Raw genomic sequence first — 16,646 nt, forward strand, 5'->3', positions numbered from 1 at the left:
CCATCCAGGGGTGATTCTTCAGGGTCCAACAAAGGGGCTGCAGTCAGGAGAGGGAAGGGATGGCAGGCAGATGAGCCATGCTCCCTGGTTGTCCCCCCACACCTATGTCCCCCATCGGCATGGCCCAGCAGCTGCGGTGAATCCCAGCCTAATTTCCCTGTACCCGAGGACATGTGGAGAGGCTCATGTCCTCCTGATGCTGGGAAAGCAAGAGACTCTTTCTTGGCACAGCTAAAAGTTTGCAACTTCCCCTCCAATAGGGAAACGGGGGCTCTGGGTGGCAGAGAAGCAGCCAGCTTGAATCCTGTTTCTCTCTGCCACCCGGAGCTGTGCTGGGAAAGACTTTCTTGCTCTCTCAGCAGAAGGAGAACATGAGCCTCTCCACATGTCTTCCAGTACAGCAAAATGTAGCTCTGGTCCCCACCAGTCTGCATCTCGCCCCCCGCCTGGATTCACTGCAGCTGCTGGGCCTTAGCTGCTGGGGGTTAGGGTGGTGGGTGGTGGCAGCAAAGGCAAGTGGGATGGGGGGGTGATAAAGGTGATCGGCAGTGGCAGGTTGGCGACTGGGCCCCGGAGTTTGCAGACCCTCACTCACCCAGGGAGATCAGACAGGGCCACAGCAGAAGGCATGCAGCAATGGCTGGTCTGGCGAGTGGGCAAAAGCAGGCTGCAGGTGATGCTGCGCATGCACGATAAGGACTGACTGGGCGCAGAGGGGAGGGGCAAGAGGAGAGAGGCAGGGCCAGCCAGTGGTGCAATTTTCTGGTTCTCTGAACTGCACAGAATCATAACAACCGGTTCTATAGAACTGGACAGAACCAGTAGAATCCCACCCCTGGTTCCATCTCTCCAGACTTTTCTATTTAATAAAGTCCTTTTTTTTTCTTTTGGCAATGTGAGATGCCAAAAGCAAAAGAGAGGAACTAAAGGAAGAATCTTCCAGAAGTTGTATCTCCAACCATTTGGAAATCGTGAGAGATTTTGTATTTGCTTAAGTGAAGACCAGAGGCTAATATCTAATATCTTGTCTAATATCCATTTTTACCTCCATTTTCCATGGACGGAGAGTCCTAACACATTTCCTTTGGCAATCTTATTATTTTTTCTGCTCAGTCCTTTCCTCAGTCTGAATGTGTGGAAAATTGTCGTCCTGGATTTGTCAAGAGGGCTCGAGAAGGAGAGCCAGTTTGCTGCTACGACTGTGTTCCTTGTCCGGAGGGGACCTTCTCCACTCAGAAAAGTGGGTGACACCAGAGGAAAATGGGAGGCCTGATGGAACCAGATCCATCCAGACCATTGTCATGAAAGTGTGAATTAAAAGACACTTTGAAGCTGAATTGATTTCTTGTTTATTTCCACAATGCCCCATTTCTTATATAAACAGTAGAGCAAAAAGACTGTGAAGGAAGGGCTGGATAGAGGGAGGTGGCTGTGGCAGATTGGGCAAGCGTTACTACTGCCAGAGAAAATATTTCTTCTTTTTAGCTTGGGTGTGTCCTTCCTTCCACATTTACTTCTCTAGAAACACCTGAGTTCCTTGAAACACGAGAAATTCTTTTAGGTCCACCTACTGGAAAGAGTTTTGCAAAGCAGTTTACATGGGTTCCCTTTGAGGAACACTGAAAATATATTTCTGATATACGAGATGCACAATGTGGTGGCATGGACAGTTATGCCTGCATCTGGCTGCACCCATATCACCACTGCTCCAATGGCCATTCCAAATTATTTGCAGCAGTCACTTGATCCGCCAGAATCCTCTGAGGCAAATATGACAAGAATTGCCATCTGGCAGGTAAGTTTCTCTAGTAAGATTAATTGATTCATTATTTTCCTTTAGTAATAGAGGTTCCTATCAATATTCTGAACATTATAAAGGAAATCTTTCAAGTCCCAAGCCTTTCCTCAATTTCATAGCCTATCAAAAATATACCATAGCCATATTTTTTTAAAAATTGATACACTTATTTTCTGTCTCTGGAGATATTAAGAAATCCATCCTGGAAAATGCTCCTGATAATCACTTGTTGCCAAAGAACATACAATATATCTTGAAATGCAAAGGACAAAGAAATATGGGGTTGGGTTTTTTTCCCCTCAGATACAGAAAAATGTACCAAGTGTCCAGATGATCAATACCCAAATAAAGAAAGAGTCCAATGTATCCCCAAAGTGATAACCTTCCTGTCTTATGAAGAGCTTTTGGGCATCATCCTGGCATCTTTTGCCCTATTCTTGTTCCTAACCACAGGCCTTGTTTTAATCATCTTCATTAAATACCGAGAAACTCCCTTTGTCAAAGCCAACAACCAGCACCTCTCCTACATCCTCCTGGTCTCCCTCCTGCTTTGCTTCTTGTCTTCTTCTCTCTTCATTGGTCAACCAAGGAGAGCCACCTGCCTTCTCCGACAAACGGTCTTCAGCATCATCTTCTCAGTTGCCATTTCTTCTCTCTTGGCTAAAACCATCACGGTGGTGCTGGCTTTCCTGGCCACAAAACCAGGAAACCGAGCGAAGAGATGGTTGGGGAAGAACTTGGCCAACTCCATCATCTTGTTTTCTTCTGCTGCCCAAATTATCATCTGCTCCATCTGGCTGGGAGCTTCTCCCCACTTCCCTGACTCTGACCTCTACTCCCAGCCTGGAGAGATCATCCTGCAATGCAATGAAGGGGCCGTTGTCATGTTCTACGTCACCCTCAGCTACATGGGCTTTCTGGCTGCCATCTGCTTCACGGTGGCTTTCCTGGCCAGGAATCTGCCCGGGGCCTTCAACGAAGCCAAGCTGATCACCTTCAGCATGCTGGTCTTCTGCAGTGTCTGGGTGACTTTTGTGCCCACCTACCTGAGCACCAAAGGGAAACACATGGTGGCTGTGCAGGTCTTCTCCATCCTGGCCTCCAGTGCTGGTCTGCTGGTCTGCATCTTCATCCCCAAGTGCTACATTATCCTTCTGAGGCCAGAGCTGAACACAAAAGAGCATCTCACAGCCAGAAAAAATGTAAAAACATGAGATATAACATCATTATGATAATGGAAGAATTGTTAATGTTTCTTTTATTTGATTTCCATTTAGATAGTATGCAGGAGTCAAAGAAAATGATGTCTGTATGTTTCAAAATGGGGAATTGTTGAACAAATTGAATTCTTGTAGTTCCCTCCCCTTTTAATAAATATTGCTAAAGAGACCTCTGTAAAATTCAGAGGAATTCAGCTGTTCAGCAACAGCTACAGAACATGACACCTTATACAAAACGATTGATGCACTTGTTCCTACTGACAGCAGCTAAACATGTGGGTGGATGTGAGAGAATGAGTAGGAAAAGAGGTCAGGAGGAAGCTATGGGAACCAAACACCAGCCTGGTTGCCTGATCCTCTCCCTAAAAATGCCAGAATGATGTGAAATGCCATGTTTGACTGGCTCTTAGCTGAGGAGGGAAATCTTCATCCCTCTTATATGAGTCTTTCTTTATTTCCTGATAAAACCTCCTTTGCAGAAAGAATTCAGCAGAACAGCTGTCTGGGATTTCAGTTTGGGATTGTTTTTATTTTGGTATGTACTTCACAGCAAAAACTAAAAAGTAAATAAAAATAAAGTGTATAAAGAAATTTCCACTGTATATTTTTTTCCTTTCCTCAACCAGAGAAATAATATACCAGTTTTCAGGCCCTTTAATTTTCCACTCTACAGTTTGTACCTAAAGCCTTTCTCTGCTCTTCCTCCAAGCTTGTCTTGTCTGTGAAGGGCTGGAGAAGATGTCTAGAGAAAGGGGACCTTGGGACTCTTCCCAGGAGGAGGTTGCAGGGATCCTGTCTCAAGGCAGCTGCATCATTGACCAGGTCACAAACCTTTAATGCTGCATAATGTTCATCCAGGTCCAAGAAGGGGCTGAATAAGTGGGGAGGGTACTTCTAGGTTTCTAGGAAGAGGCACCCGTGGAAGCTGCTCTGCTCTCCAACCACAGAGATTGCTGATCAATTGGGAATCCATTTTTATGTCTCATAAAGGCTCCTAACTGCGAATAGGATCACTTTGCAAATTCCATTTGAAGGAGATAAGAAAAGCTCTGTTGGATCAGAAGAAGGTCAGTCTAAGATTCACACAATTCCCTCTGGTTCTCCCACAAGCAGTAGAAGGCAGCCAAGACTTCTGCCTTTGTGCCACATGGAAGAGACGTTTACCCAGAGGTGGAATTCAGTAGGTTCTGACCAGTTCTGGAGAACCAGTAGTGGAAATTTTGAGTCGTTTGGAGAACTGGCAAACCCCACCTCTGACTGGCCCCACCCCATCTCTTCTCTGCCTCCCATTGAGTCCCAGCTGATCGGCTGGGTCTCCTTTGGTTGCCCTGCACAGGAGAATGGAGCAGGAAAGCAGGTTAGTGGGGTGGGGAGGGAATGGGCTTTTGAAGTAACTTTCCCCTGCCACACCCACCAAGCCATGCCTACCAAGCCACACCCACAGAACCAGTAGTAAAAAAATATGAACCCCACCACAACGAATATCCCATAATTTCACTTTCCTCCATCACAACACACAATATTGGACACTCGGCCATCTCACACTCTAGGAAACTCCAATTTTAGTATCTCACATTAATCTGAGAAAATGTTTCCAACTTCCCCACCCCAATTCAATAAGAACTAAGGCGGGACTGGAATTCAAGAGTCTCCTGGTGATCCGCTCAAAGTCCCCCAGAAAGTTTTCCTGCCTGAGGGAGGATTAGAAGTTAAAGCCTCCTGGAACTTGGCCCATACAACCAATAAGTAATGGGTCACAGATCCTAAATCAATTATCATCAGGAAGCTCACTCAAATTGACTGCAATTTATGCCAAAAAAAATGGGCTGTGCGTTTCCCAGAAGATGGGTAGGCTCCATAAACAACACCATTGTTTCATTTGGGGAATGAAAGCGGAGATGGAAGGTTCTGGAAATGCCGTTTTACAGGATGCACCTTCTTTAGGCCTGACTGCCCCTGTTTTCCTTTGTACAACACCTGAGCTAAGGAATCTCTGAAACATTGTCTTGCGTTTAGGTCCAGGGGCCAGAGGAGAGGTCTCCCATCCTAAAACGTATCCTGATCCCTTTCTATTTTGAGTACACCATGGCGGGTGTATCCCCATTCTTGCGAAGGGGACAAATTGTGTGGGTGTGTTTGCTGTGTATATTGACAACACACAAGTTTTAGGGCAACCTTTGAAAGTGAGCTCAGTCTGCTCTTAAACTGTGAGCTCTATCTGACCATCACAGCACCAGAAGGACATCCAGATATACAGAAAGCCTTGTTTTTCTATGCTTCAAGCATGGCCATCTATCTTGTCATCAGTCTGCTCATATTTTCTCTTTTTCGAATGTGCAGTAAGTTGAACACATACTAAATCTCACACATGGTCATTTTGCCATTCTAGGTCCTTCTGCTTTTTTCTATCAGCTGCCTCTTGTCTTTCCGCCTTATTCCTTGGATGGCTCCAAAGACCACAAAGCTAGAACTTCTTGGACAAATCCATCACTTGTTTATACCAAGAACAATCCAAGTTCATTTGCCCAATTTTCGTGGTCCAACTCTGCCCTTTTCATCCCAGTTTCATGGTGGGCAACACCCATTCAGCAAAGGACGCAATGGTGTAGCCACTGGATGCAGATATTTGCTTGTTATGATACAAGAGTGTTGTGTTGGTCTAGCGTTAGTGAGCAAAGAGATGGGATTCCCCTGCTTTCTCCCTAAAATATTGAAAGGAATACTTTTGTTCCTCATCTGAATGATTGGCCTTCAGTGGACATGATTGTAGATGACCAGGGAGAAAAAAGGGAAGATTACCGGGTTTATGCAGGAATCCTCAGATCTAGCTTTGCTTTCGCTGTGACCACTTGGCTTTAGTGAAAGCATACCTTTTACTAGATGCAGCTCGACTGCAAATGGAGACGAGTCTTTCTTTCCTGAAGTTCCAATCTGGGCCGGGCCTGATAACCGCTCACCTGCTTGGCTGTAATGCCTTCTCTTTGGCTGCGGGTAGTTCTCTTGTGGATGTCCATGCATCTGGGAAGGGTGAGGAGATGGCTGCTGCAGCTTTTGAGCATGAGGGCCATGGGGGACAGGAGATATCGGAATATCTCGGCTGGGCCCAGGAGTTTCTGGACAAAGCCGCTTGCCACTCATTTCCTCTTCCTTCTTCTTCTGAAAACATCACCAGAAAACTCAAAAGGCCAACGGTAACAGTGATTTGGGTCTTCTTAACCAAGAACTGGGGAGGAGAGAGATCACTGGAGAATATTGGAGGGCCTCTTCTGGAGGAAAGGATGAAAACAAACAGAAAAAAAGTGAAAGCTTTCAGGCTTTCTTCCGCCCACCTCCTCATTTGTGGCCCAAAATGTCTTCATCATCAATGTTTGCTAGTCAAGCCCCTTTTGGCACCCCAGGGACCCCCACAGTTGCATTCAGCAGGCAACTTGAAGAAGAAGAGGGTGTAAGTCCACCAATGGGGATTGGACACCCACTTGTCTGACATGGTATAGGGCAGGGGTGGGATTCAATTGTTTTAACAACCAGTTCTGTGGGCATGGCTTGGTGGGCGTGGCTGGGTGGGCATGGCTGGGTGGGCATGGCTTTTTCTTTTTTGCAGCAACCCTCCCTCCCTTGTTTTTGGGCCTCCTGGGCCTCAGGGAAGCCTCCTGGGCAAAGCAGTAAGACAGCGAGGGGGATCCTGGCACAGCTGATCATTGGAACAGCTGATCATCAGGAGGGGCAAAAAGAACCTTCAAAGATACCCTGAGGAGTGATTGGGTGGGGAAGGACGCAATCAGTAATGTCGGGCAGGCGCAATAAGGACTGACTGGGAGGGGTGGGTGGAGAGGGGCGGGGCCAGCCTGGGGCACGATTTGCTGGCTCTCTGAACTGCGCAGAATCATAACAACCGGTTCTATAGAACTGGTCCGAACTGGTAGAATCCTACCTCTGGTATAGGTCTCCTGCTTGAGCAGGGGGTTGGACTAGAAGACCTCCAAGGCCCCTTCCAGCTCTATTCTGATTGGTTAATAAAGGGCCAAGTCCAGCAAAAGGAGCTGAAGACTCACAGAGAATTACAATACCATCAAGGAGTGTCCAGAAGACTCAATGGCTTTGATCCCCAACCTGTGTCCCCTGAGCATTGACAGTCTTCCCTCTCCTAAGATAGGATTTCTCCTCCTCTCTTCTACAACCCAATGCCTGGCTCTTAAGACAGCAATGACAGAGCCAGGAGCAAAAAAGAGAAAAAGAAAGAAAAAGGAAAGAGCACAGTCCCACCTAAAAGTCTCAACCAGAATTCCTCCAGTTCCTGAGGTTTTCTTTTTCACAAAATGTTCCCTTTCCATACTTCTCTTTATTTATATTTGCATCCCTTTCATTCTACCACACAGCACACAGACACACACACATATCTGTTCTTACTTTCTGTTTATGGGCTTGCTTTTTGCTAGCCATCTTGTATAACTTCTGTATTTTCTTGGTGTTCAATTCAGTAAACTTGGAGACAAATACCCATAGATTTCTGAAAGGAGGTGAACAGCTATTTTAATTTTCTCTTTTTAGGAGCTGGGCCAGAAGCCCAAACTTTTCATGCTGGAAGAAAGAGATGCCCCAAACAAGCAGTGGTGGAGAGATGCTTTCTTCTGGGGCCCAAAAGTTCCCTCTTAGACAAAAATGTCTGAGAGAGGGGGGGAGAGGGAGGGAGAGAGAGAGAGAGAGAGAGAGAGAGAAGAATTGGTGGGCAGGCAAATCACCATCTCCATACTTCAAGAACTTCCTATTCAGGGTGGATTTTCAAACATTCAGCCATGTAGTCTCCTACCTTGAGCAGGCAACTCTGAGTTTGCTCCAGCTGCTCTTCCTCCCTAATGGCTTTTTTCTGGCTCATCCAGATGCTTCAGGGACTTCTTCACTGGGCTCATCAGCTCTTTGCACTTGGGAGACAGAAAAAGCAAAGCTCCATGTGAGTCGCACATCAGAAGGAAGGCGAGGAAAGGGAGACCCCAACTGAGGCAACTTTTTGAGGGTAGGGGCCCATTTGAATCTGGGTGAGGGGATCTGCTGTGGGCGCCCTCTCAAAATGGCAGCCAGAGGAGTCTTCCCCATTCCCAAGACAAGTCACCAGATTACAGAGAGGACATCATTGGAGTGGGAGGTTCATCCTTGTTGCAAAGCAGAATTTCTCTTTTCATCCCATTCTCAGAAGTTCTACAATTCTCCTGTGTTAGAGGTAAACTGGTTGCGGGAAAAGTCCTTTTCCGTTGAGATGAACCTGCCAGGGACCCTGTTTGGCTTTCCAGCATGTCAGCCGCCTTAACTGAGAAGGGGAAGAAAGCGAGAGGGCGAAGGAACCTGAGGTGTATCCAGAGAAACTGGTGGAGCCACACGGTCTCCAGCCTCAGTTGGCTGGGCAAGAGCAAGCAAGCGAAAGCAATCCAGAGTTCAGGATGGGATTTAACGCTCGTCTGGGGAGGCCCTAAAATCTTGGAGAAGGTGCGAGAGGTTCCCCACCTTTCTTTAGGTGAATTCATTCAGGTGGAGGAGGGGTGCTTTTGTTTCGATCCAGAGGGACCGATCGTTTCATTATAGAGGCAGCCCTCGACTTACAACCATTCCTCTAGGGACTGTTCAAAGCTACAGCGGCACTGAATCAAGTGACTTATGACCCTTTCCCCACCCTTATGGCCATTGCAGCGCCCCCTGGTCATGCGATTGACATTTGGGTGCTTGGCAAATGGTTCCTAGTTATGTTGGTCACATGCGATCCCCTTTTGCGGCCTTTTGTCAAAGGGGAAGCCAGATTCACTTAACAACCGTGTTACTAATTTAACAATTGCAGTGATTCCCTTAACAACTGTAGCAAGAGAGGTCATAAAATGAGGGCAAAGCTCACTTAGCTAACTCCCCACTTAACAAACATAAATTCTGGGCTCAGTTGTGGTTGTTGGTCTCCCTGTGTATTTGTTTCTGACCTGAAGAAAGTTCCTAGAGAAGTAAATGTGGAAGGAAGGACACACCCAAGCTAAAAAGAAGAAATATTTCCTCTGGCAGTAGTAAAGCTTGCCCAATCTGCCACAGCCACCTCTCTCTATGCAGCCCTTCCTTCACAGTTTTTTTGCTCTTCTGTTTAGATAATGGGGCATTTTGGAAATAAATCAGAAATCAATTAAGCTTTAAAGTGTGTTTTAATTCACACTTTCATGACAATGCTCTGGATGGATCCAGTTCCACCAGGCCTCCCATGTTCCTCTGGTGTCACCCACCTTTCTGAGTGGAGAACTTCCCCTCCGGACAAGGAACACAGTCGTAACAGCAAACTGGCTCTCCTTCTTGAGCCCTCTTGACAAATCCAGGAGGACAACTTTGCACACATTCAGATTGAGGATTGAGCAGAAAAAAATAAGATTGCCAAAGGAAATGTGTTAGGACTCTCCATCCATGGAAAATGGAGGTAAAAATGGATATTAGATAAGATATTAGATATTAGCCTCTGGCCTTCACTTAAGTAAAGACAAAATCTCTCACTATTAATGATTGGAGATACAACTTCTGGAAGATTCTTCCATTAGTTCCTCTCTTTTGCTCTTGGCATCTCACATTGCCAAAAAAAAGAAAGGACTTTATTAAATAGAAAAGTCTGGAGAGATGGAACCAGGGGTGGGATTGTACTGGTTCTGTCTATTCTATAGAACCGGTTGTTATGATTCTGTGCAGTTCAGAGAACCAGCAAATCGCACCACTGGCTGGCCCTGCCCTTCTCCGCCTGCCCCTCCGCTCCACGCCCAGTCAGTCCTTATCGCGCATGCACGGCATCGCCTGCAGCCTGCTTTTGCCCACTCGCCAGACCAGCCATTGCTGCATGCCTTCCGCTGTGGCCCTGCCTGATATCCCTGGGTGAGTGAGGCTCTGCAAGCTCTGGGGCCCAGTCGCCTACCTGCCACTGCCGGTCACCTTTACCCCCCCACCCCACTTGCCTTTTGCTGCCACCACCCACCACCTTAACCCCCAGCAGCTAAGGCTCAGCAGCTGTGATGAATCCAGGCAGGGGGTGAGATGCAGACTGGTGGGGATCCAAGCTACATTTCGCTGTACCGGAGGACATGTGGAGAGGCTCATGTTCTCCTACTGCTGTCTTTCCCAACACAGCTCCGGGCGGCAGAGAGAAACAGGATTCAAGTGGGCTGCTTCTCTGCCACCCAGAGCCACCCGTTTCCCTATTGGAGGGGAAGTTGCAAACTTTTTGCTGTGCCGGGAAAGACTCTCTTGCTTTCCCAGCAGCAGGAGAACACGAGCCTCTCCACATGTCCTCCGGTACACAAAATGTAGCTGGGATTCACTGCAGCTCCTGGGCCTTGCTGGTGGGTTGCAAAGATGTGTGTGGGGGTGACCAGGCAGCATGGCCTATTTGCCTGACATCCCTTCCCTCTCCTGCCTGCAGCCCCTTTGTAGGACCCGGAACAATCGCCCCTTGTCGGCCCTGCCACTCCCTCCCGGTCGCACCCGTGTCGTCAACAGGCATCATCATTTCGAAGTTGAGGGAGAATTTGGGGAAGGAGGTGGAGGGTCCTGCAGTGGCCAGCACAGGAGCGCCACTGAGAAGCGGGGAAGTGGCCTTCTAGCATTCAGGCCAGTGGCAGGCCATGGGAAGTCAGAGCACCGAGGGAAAGGGGGATTGCCAGGGTTAGCCGCCCTCTCCGTGCTGAATTGGGACCATTTTGGGTAGTCCTAGGAATTGGGTGAGTCAAGTTGCAGCTCCTTGCCTTCTTAGCTGAGGGAACCCGTTTTCTGCAGGAGGAGGAGGTCTACCTGAGCGACTCCTCCGGTGTCTTCACCAGATTATTTGGACGCTTACAAGCGAGCGCAGCTAAAGGCACTGCTGTCGCATGTCAACCCAGGCCTCACCCTGCGGCTCCGTAAAGCCAACACCAAAGAAGTGGGCGATCGGGTGAACCTGTGGTGCAATGCTCACTCTGATTTCAGCTGTTCCAGGCTGTCCAACCTCAAACCCCCTCGGGAGCCGCCATTCCCAGGCTTCTACTCGCTTGTGCTTGGTCGCCATCTCTTCACCATGCTGAAGCTGCTGGCCCTGCCCCTCACCCTTCCCTCCCTCACCTGGCCTGAGAAGTTAAGGGCAATGGTGGGGGATAGCGAAGTGGCCGGGTCCTTATCTTCCCCTTCTTCTCTAAGATTTTGGGGTTCAGAGTGTGAATCAAATTCTTTTTCTCTGGAGAGTTGTTCCTCTTGGCTTCTTGTATTTAGGTCGTCTCTACTTTCTTGTTCTTCCTTGGGTCCTAGGTGTCGTTCACGAAATTTCTGTGCTTTTTCAATTGTATCAATTTTGTATTTTTTTGTCCTGCCACGAAACTAAAAGCCCCTCTGGGGTGAGCCACCTAAATGGAATACCATTTCTAATAAGCTGAGTTGATAAAAATTGGTAGCCCCTTCTCTGCTCTCTGACTCTCCTAGGTATTTGTTTCAGTGTAACCACTTCATGATCTTTGTATACAAGTGGTTCGTCTCTGGTCTTACTATAGAGCAGGTCTCGTGTTGTCTTCCTCGCAAATCGAATGTGAAACTCTCAGGGTAGTCTATGTCTCCTCACATAGTGTGTATATACTCTGTAGACCTCGTCTACATAATTTTCAATTTCCAGTTTGGGTTTCTGTAAAGCTGCCGTTTTCAGATTCATCATAATTGCACATAACTCTTCCTTTTTGTCTTCCACCACATTTTGGAACCTAAGATGAAATGATGCCTTCTCTAATTCCATGTGTACCATCGAATCCCAGAGTTCGCAGTAAAGCACTTTCCAATTTTGTTCTGAATCCTCTTATTTCTTCTCCACCATCTCTGTTCTTGCCTCTACTAAATTTAATTTCTGTTCATTTTTTATCACTTCTTCCTGCATCTTTCCAATCTTACTATTCAAATTTTGTATTTTGTTTTTCACTTGTCTCATTTCAGTTCTCATCTCTGTTTTCATGTCTTCGTGGTTCCTCGCTATCAATTTGTGGGTTTTTGCCATCATTTCCTGCATCATAGTGACCGTTGCCTGTACTGTCTGCAGGCTTTGAGCTGAACTAGTTTTTTTCTGCCAATAGCATTGCATCTATAGATCTCTGCCCCATAGGTGAAGACATCGTTGTTGTAGTTTTCTTTCCTGATTTTACATTTGTAATTGAAGTTGTCACCATTTTAACTATCTGTAGCAGCTCTTTCCAATCTACCATCAACTATCCCTAGTAGAGCACTATTTTCCTCTCCTTTTCAGTTCAATATTAATATTAATACATATATTATTTATTTACTTATTTATTTATTTATTTATTTTATTTATTTGATTTGTCAATTGCTTCCAAGATAATAGGTATAAGTATATACATAGTTATGAATACATGAAATGGGTACATATAAGAAAAATAAAAGAAACAATAGGACAGGGATGGTAGGCACGTTGGTGTGCTTATGCACGCCTCCTACAGACCTCTTAGGAAAGGGGTGAGATCAATAGTAGACAGTCTAAGGTTAAAGTTTTTGGGGTTTGGGGAAGAAACCACAGGGTCAGGTAGAGTATTCCAGACATTGACCACTCTGTTGCTGAAGTCGTATTTCCTGCAATCAAGTTTGGTGCGGTTAACCTTGAGTTTGTATCTATTGTGTGCTCTTGTGTTGTTATGGTTGAAGCTGAAGTATTCATTGACAGGTAAGTCATTGCAATGTATGATTTTATATACCATACTTAGATCAGACCAAAGACGGCGTAATTCAAGGTTTTCTAGATCTAGAATTTCAAGTCTGGTGGCATAAGGTATTATACAACGAGTAGAGGAGTGGTGAGCTCTTCTTGTGAAATATTTCTGGATTTCTCAACTGGGCTAATATCAGATACATAATGTGGGTTCCAGACTGATGAGCTGTATTCGAGTATTGGTCTAGCAAATGTTTTCTATGCTCTAGTTAGTAGTGTGATATTACCAGAGAAAAAGCTACGTAGGATTAGGTTAACAACTCTTAATGCCTTTTTGGCTATGTAGTTACAGTGGGCTCTACCACTTAGATCATTAGAGATGAATATTCCAAGGTCCTTTACAGAGCTTGGATCATCAACAAGGTCTTGACTATTCAGCTTGTATTTTATTTTCTGATTTTTTTTGCCAATATGTAAGACAGAGAATTTCTTTGTTGAGATTTGAAGTTGCCATTTGTTTGACCATTCTGATACATAGTTGAGGTCTTTTTGAAGGGTAGCAGTATTGTCTGTGGTGTTGAATAGCTTTACATCAGCAGCGAAGAGAACGAAGTTGCTCTTAATATTAATTACCAAAATTCTATTATGGAAAATCACAATCAGCTCTTATTTCTATTTTTTCTTATTGAACTTATTCAACTATTACAATATTTAAGAGAATTCAATATTAATCAAATACAGATATATTTACTCACAAAATCAAAAGTCTTATATGCTTAATTAATTAATTTAATTAATTAATTAATTTAAAGCCAATTCATTAAAGTAATTAAATTCTTATCTATATATAAATATCAATTAATCTATTTCTTTAGAGTTCTTAATTATATGCTTACCTCAGAATAAAAATACCTCAATTTCTTACTATATGATTATTATTTAAAGGTCTGAGTTCTATATTTATACAACACACTTTCAATTGTCCAGTTATTCAAAAATTATTAACCAGTATTCTTAACTCAATATTCTAACACATATATATTTATTAAGATTATGTTTTACCAATATTATTTAGTTACATCTATGTTTGACCAGTTGAATGATGTCCATGGATCTTCTTCTTCTTCTTCTTTTTTTATAAATACCTTATTACAGTTCTTAGTTCAAGTTCAAAATGTCCTCTTTAAATTTGCACAGTCACTTCCACCGTTTTGTTTCTCCTTTCTGTTTTGGCTTCTTCTTCTTGCTCCTTTATTCTTTTTCTCCACAGTCCAAGCCTGGATTCAGGCCCCGGTCAGCAGAATTGCCGCCTTCTTTGCTACTCTGGGCACAAGGAACAAACAACCAGAAGCTACTAGCGACCCATTCCCCAGCCCTTGTGGGTTTCTCACCCATTTGATGGAGACCGTTAATTGTACGTGGTCCACAAAATGGAACAATACCGAAGCCTCCCAAGCAACCTAAAGGAAAAAAATCCGGTTTCTACTGCCCAGATTCAATTCTCGCTGAAGGTCAACCACCTTTGGGGAATAGCATCAGCCCTCTTGAAATAGGCCCTCAGGCTTTGGAAAACAGAGGAAAGACACCAAACTTTCTCCTACCTTGTTGAGCAACTTTAGCCGTGAAAGAACATCTTTGTCGATATAAAGTCTCTGTCTTACAAAATACGCCAGAGTCTCTCTCCTGGGATCATCCCTGGGAAGAACCAAGGAGCTTGAAATGGTCACATCTGCTGCTACCTCTCCATTTGGGTCTATGTAGAGTTTAATGTCCGAAATATTGACAAACTCATTCTTCTCCAGGAAAGGATGGAACTAGAATGGGAACATGCAGCAATTTTAAAAGCAGAAAACTTTGTTCCTTATCCCAGATGCTTTTTCACATTTGAATCTTTCTTCTGTTATTGCCTAATTTACAGACATGCTTCATTAGGAAATTAGGTGTTACCACTATCTTACAAGTGAACGAAAAAAGTTCACAAAAAATTGTGAACATATTCCGACAATATAGATTTTGACAAAATGTAGTTGAACAACAGAAAAAAGGAGATTTATGAACTCCCTGAAAACAACAGGTTGGTTATCAGAAACATGGATTTGTCAAGAAGAAAATTGTCAGGGTTATCCTCTCCCAGGAAGCCCAGACAGGAAACCTGAGCTAGGCCCACTTCGCTATAATGCTGCACTGACAGGATTTTGGGAGTCAGAAAGTACAAATCTCCCATCGACCCTTTTTTTATGCAGCTGTAGGTGTCCTCCTCTTATCTGGTTCTTCCCCAGGCAGAATCTCTCCTCCACCCCCCAAAAGTCATTCCCTCCTATCACTGCCCTTTCTAAATGGATTGTAGGAAAGGTGGGGATATAACTTACGTGCTCTATGCAAGTCATCCTCACATATTATTTCATTTCCTAAATACATTATGGAAATACTGCTGATATAACTCGATCTCAGGAAATAGTAACAAACAATTTTGTGATGTGATCAGAAACCCAGTGTTATGACCCGTACTCTCTCACAAAATAACCCAAAACCCAAAACATATATTAAAGTCCGCTAAGGCTTTCAACTTAACTTCACTGTTTTATTTGGCAAAGTTTAAAGTCACAAAAGTAACTAATGAGGCAAACAGGAAACCAAAACAAATCACATTGATGAGAGTTCTGAAGCAAGCCAAGATAACTAATCATAAACTCCAGGAAAATAACCGAGAAAAGTCCATGGGAAGAACGCCAACAAAGATAAACCTCTTTCAAGTTGAACACTAAAATTGACTCCTGCAAATTCTAACTACGCAGTTGCAAACTTATATACATAGCTCCCACCTGCAAGCCACGAGGAGGATCATGGTAATGACCTCTGGAGTAAACCTCGCTTTTCCCTGATCCTCTCCTCCCTGTGTGACCTTGGATGGATAGGGGATGGGCCTGGATCCTCTGACTGCTCAGCCAACCTCTGCCCTTCCCCAGCCTCCTCCACCACCTCTGAAGCCACACTCCCACTCCCTGTGGGCTGTTCCTCCTCTTCCTCAGAATCAGTCTCCACCAGGGGCATGACACAATCCCCCCCCCTGCAGGGCCCCCTCCCCTGGGACAAGGCGGACGAGCAAACCGAGTGTGAAAGTCCTGGACCAAACGAGGAGCATGAACATCAATGGCATTGACCCAGGTGAAGTCCTCTGGTCCATAACCTTTCCATGCCACCAAATACTGAAATCAGCCCCACAACTGGCCTGAATCTTGGATGCTATCCACTTTGTACTCCTCCTTTCCCAGAGGAGCTACTGGAGCAGGCAGTGATGGAGCCGGTCTATGCGGACTGTCGGACGAGGCAGGGACTAACAGGGAACAATGAAAAACAGGATGGATACGCATGGTCCATGGCAGGGAGAGACGATAAGCCACAGGATTGATTACCACCTCGACCGGAAAAGGTCCCAAGTAATGGTGATCGAGCTGATTCGATGGTCGCGTCGTTGGTAAATATCGAGTAGAGAGCCAAACCCGATCACTGACCACTAAAGGTGGAACATCACGATGATGTCAGTCTGCCTTGGCTCTCTCTAGTTGATCACGGACCATGTGGTGTACGGCTTTTAACTCCTGCAAAAACGTGTCCACTGCCAGAACTGGGGAATCAGATGGGGCTTAAGGGAAAAGTCATGGATGAAACCCATAGTTAGCAAAGAAAGGGGACATGGGTGGATGCATGTTGAGCATTGTTATAAGTGAATTCTGCCACTGGCAGCACTTCCACCCAATTGTCTTGTTGATTATTGCTGAAACAGCGGAGATACTGCTCCAAAATAGCATTCACTCTCTCTGTCCCCCCATCAGTTTCGGGGTGATGAGCAGATGACAGACACACCTGAACCTGCAGTTTCGCGAATAGGGTCTGCCAGAAGCATGCTGTAAATTGTACCCCCCCCGATCTGATACCATGCAGTCTGGTAACCCAT

The sequence above is a fragment of the Notechis scutatus genome, unplaced genomic scaffold, assembly GCF_049901735.1.
Source record: "Notechis scutatus isolate UNSWTSFEM ecotype Mainland unplaced genomic scaffold, rNotScu1.2 NSCUCTG41, whole genome shotgun sequence".
NCBI classification, from domain to species: Eukaryota; Metazoa; Chordata; class Lepidosauria; order Squamata; family Elapidae; genus Notechis; species Notechis scutatus.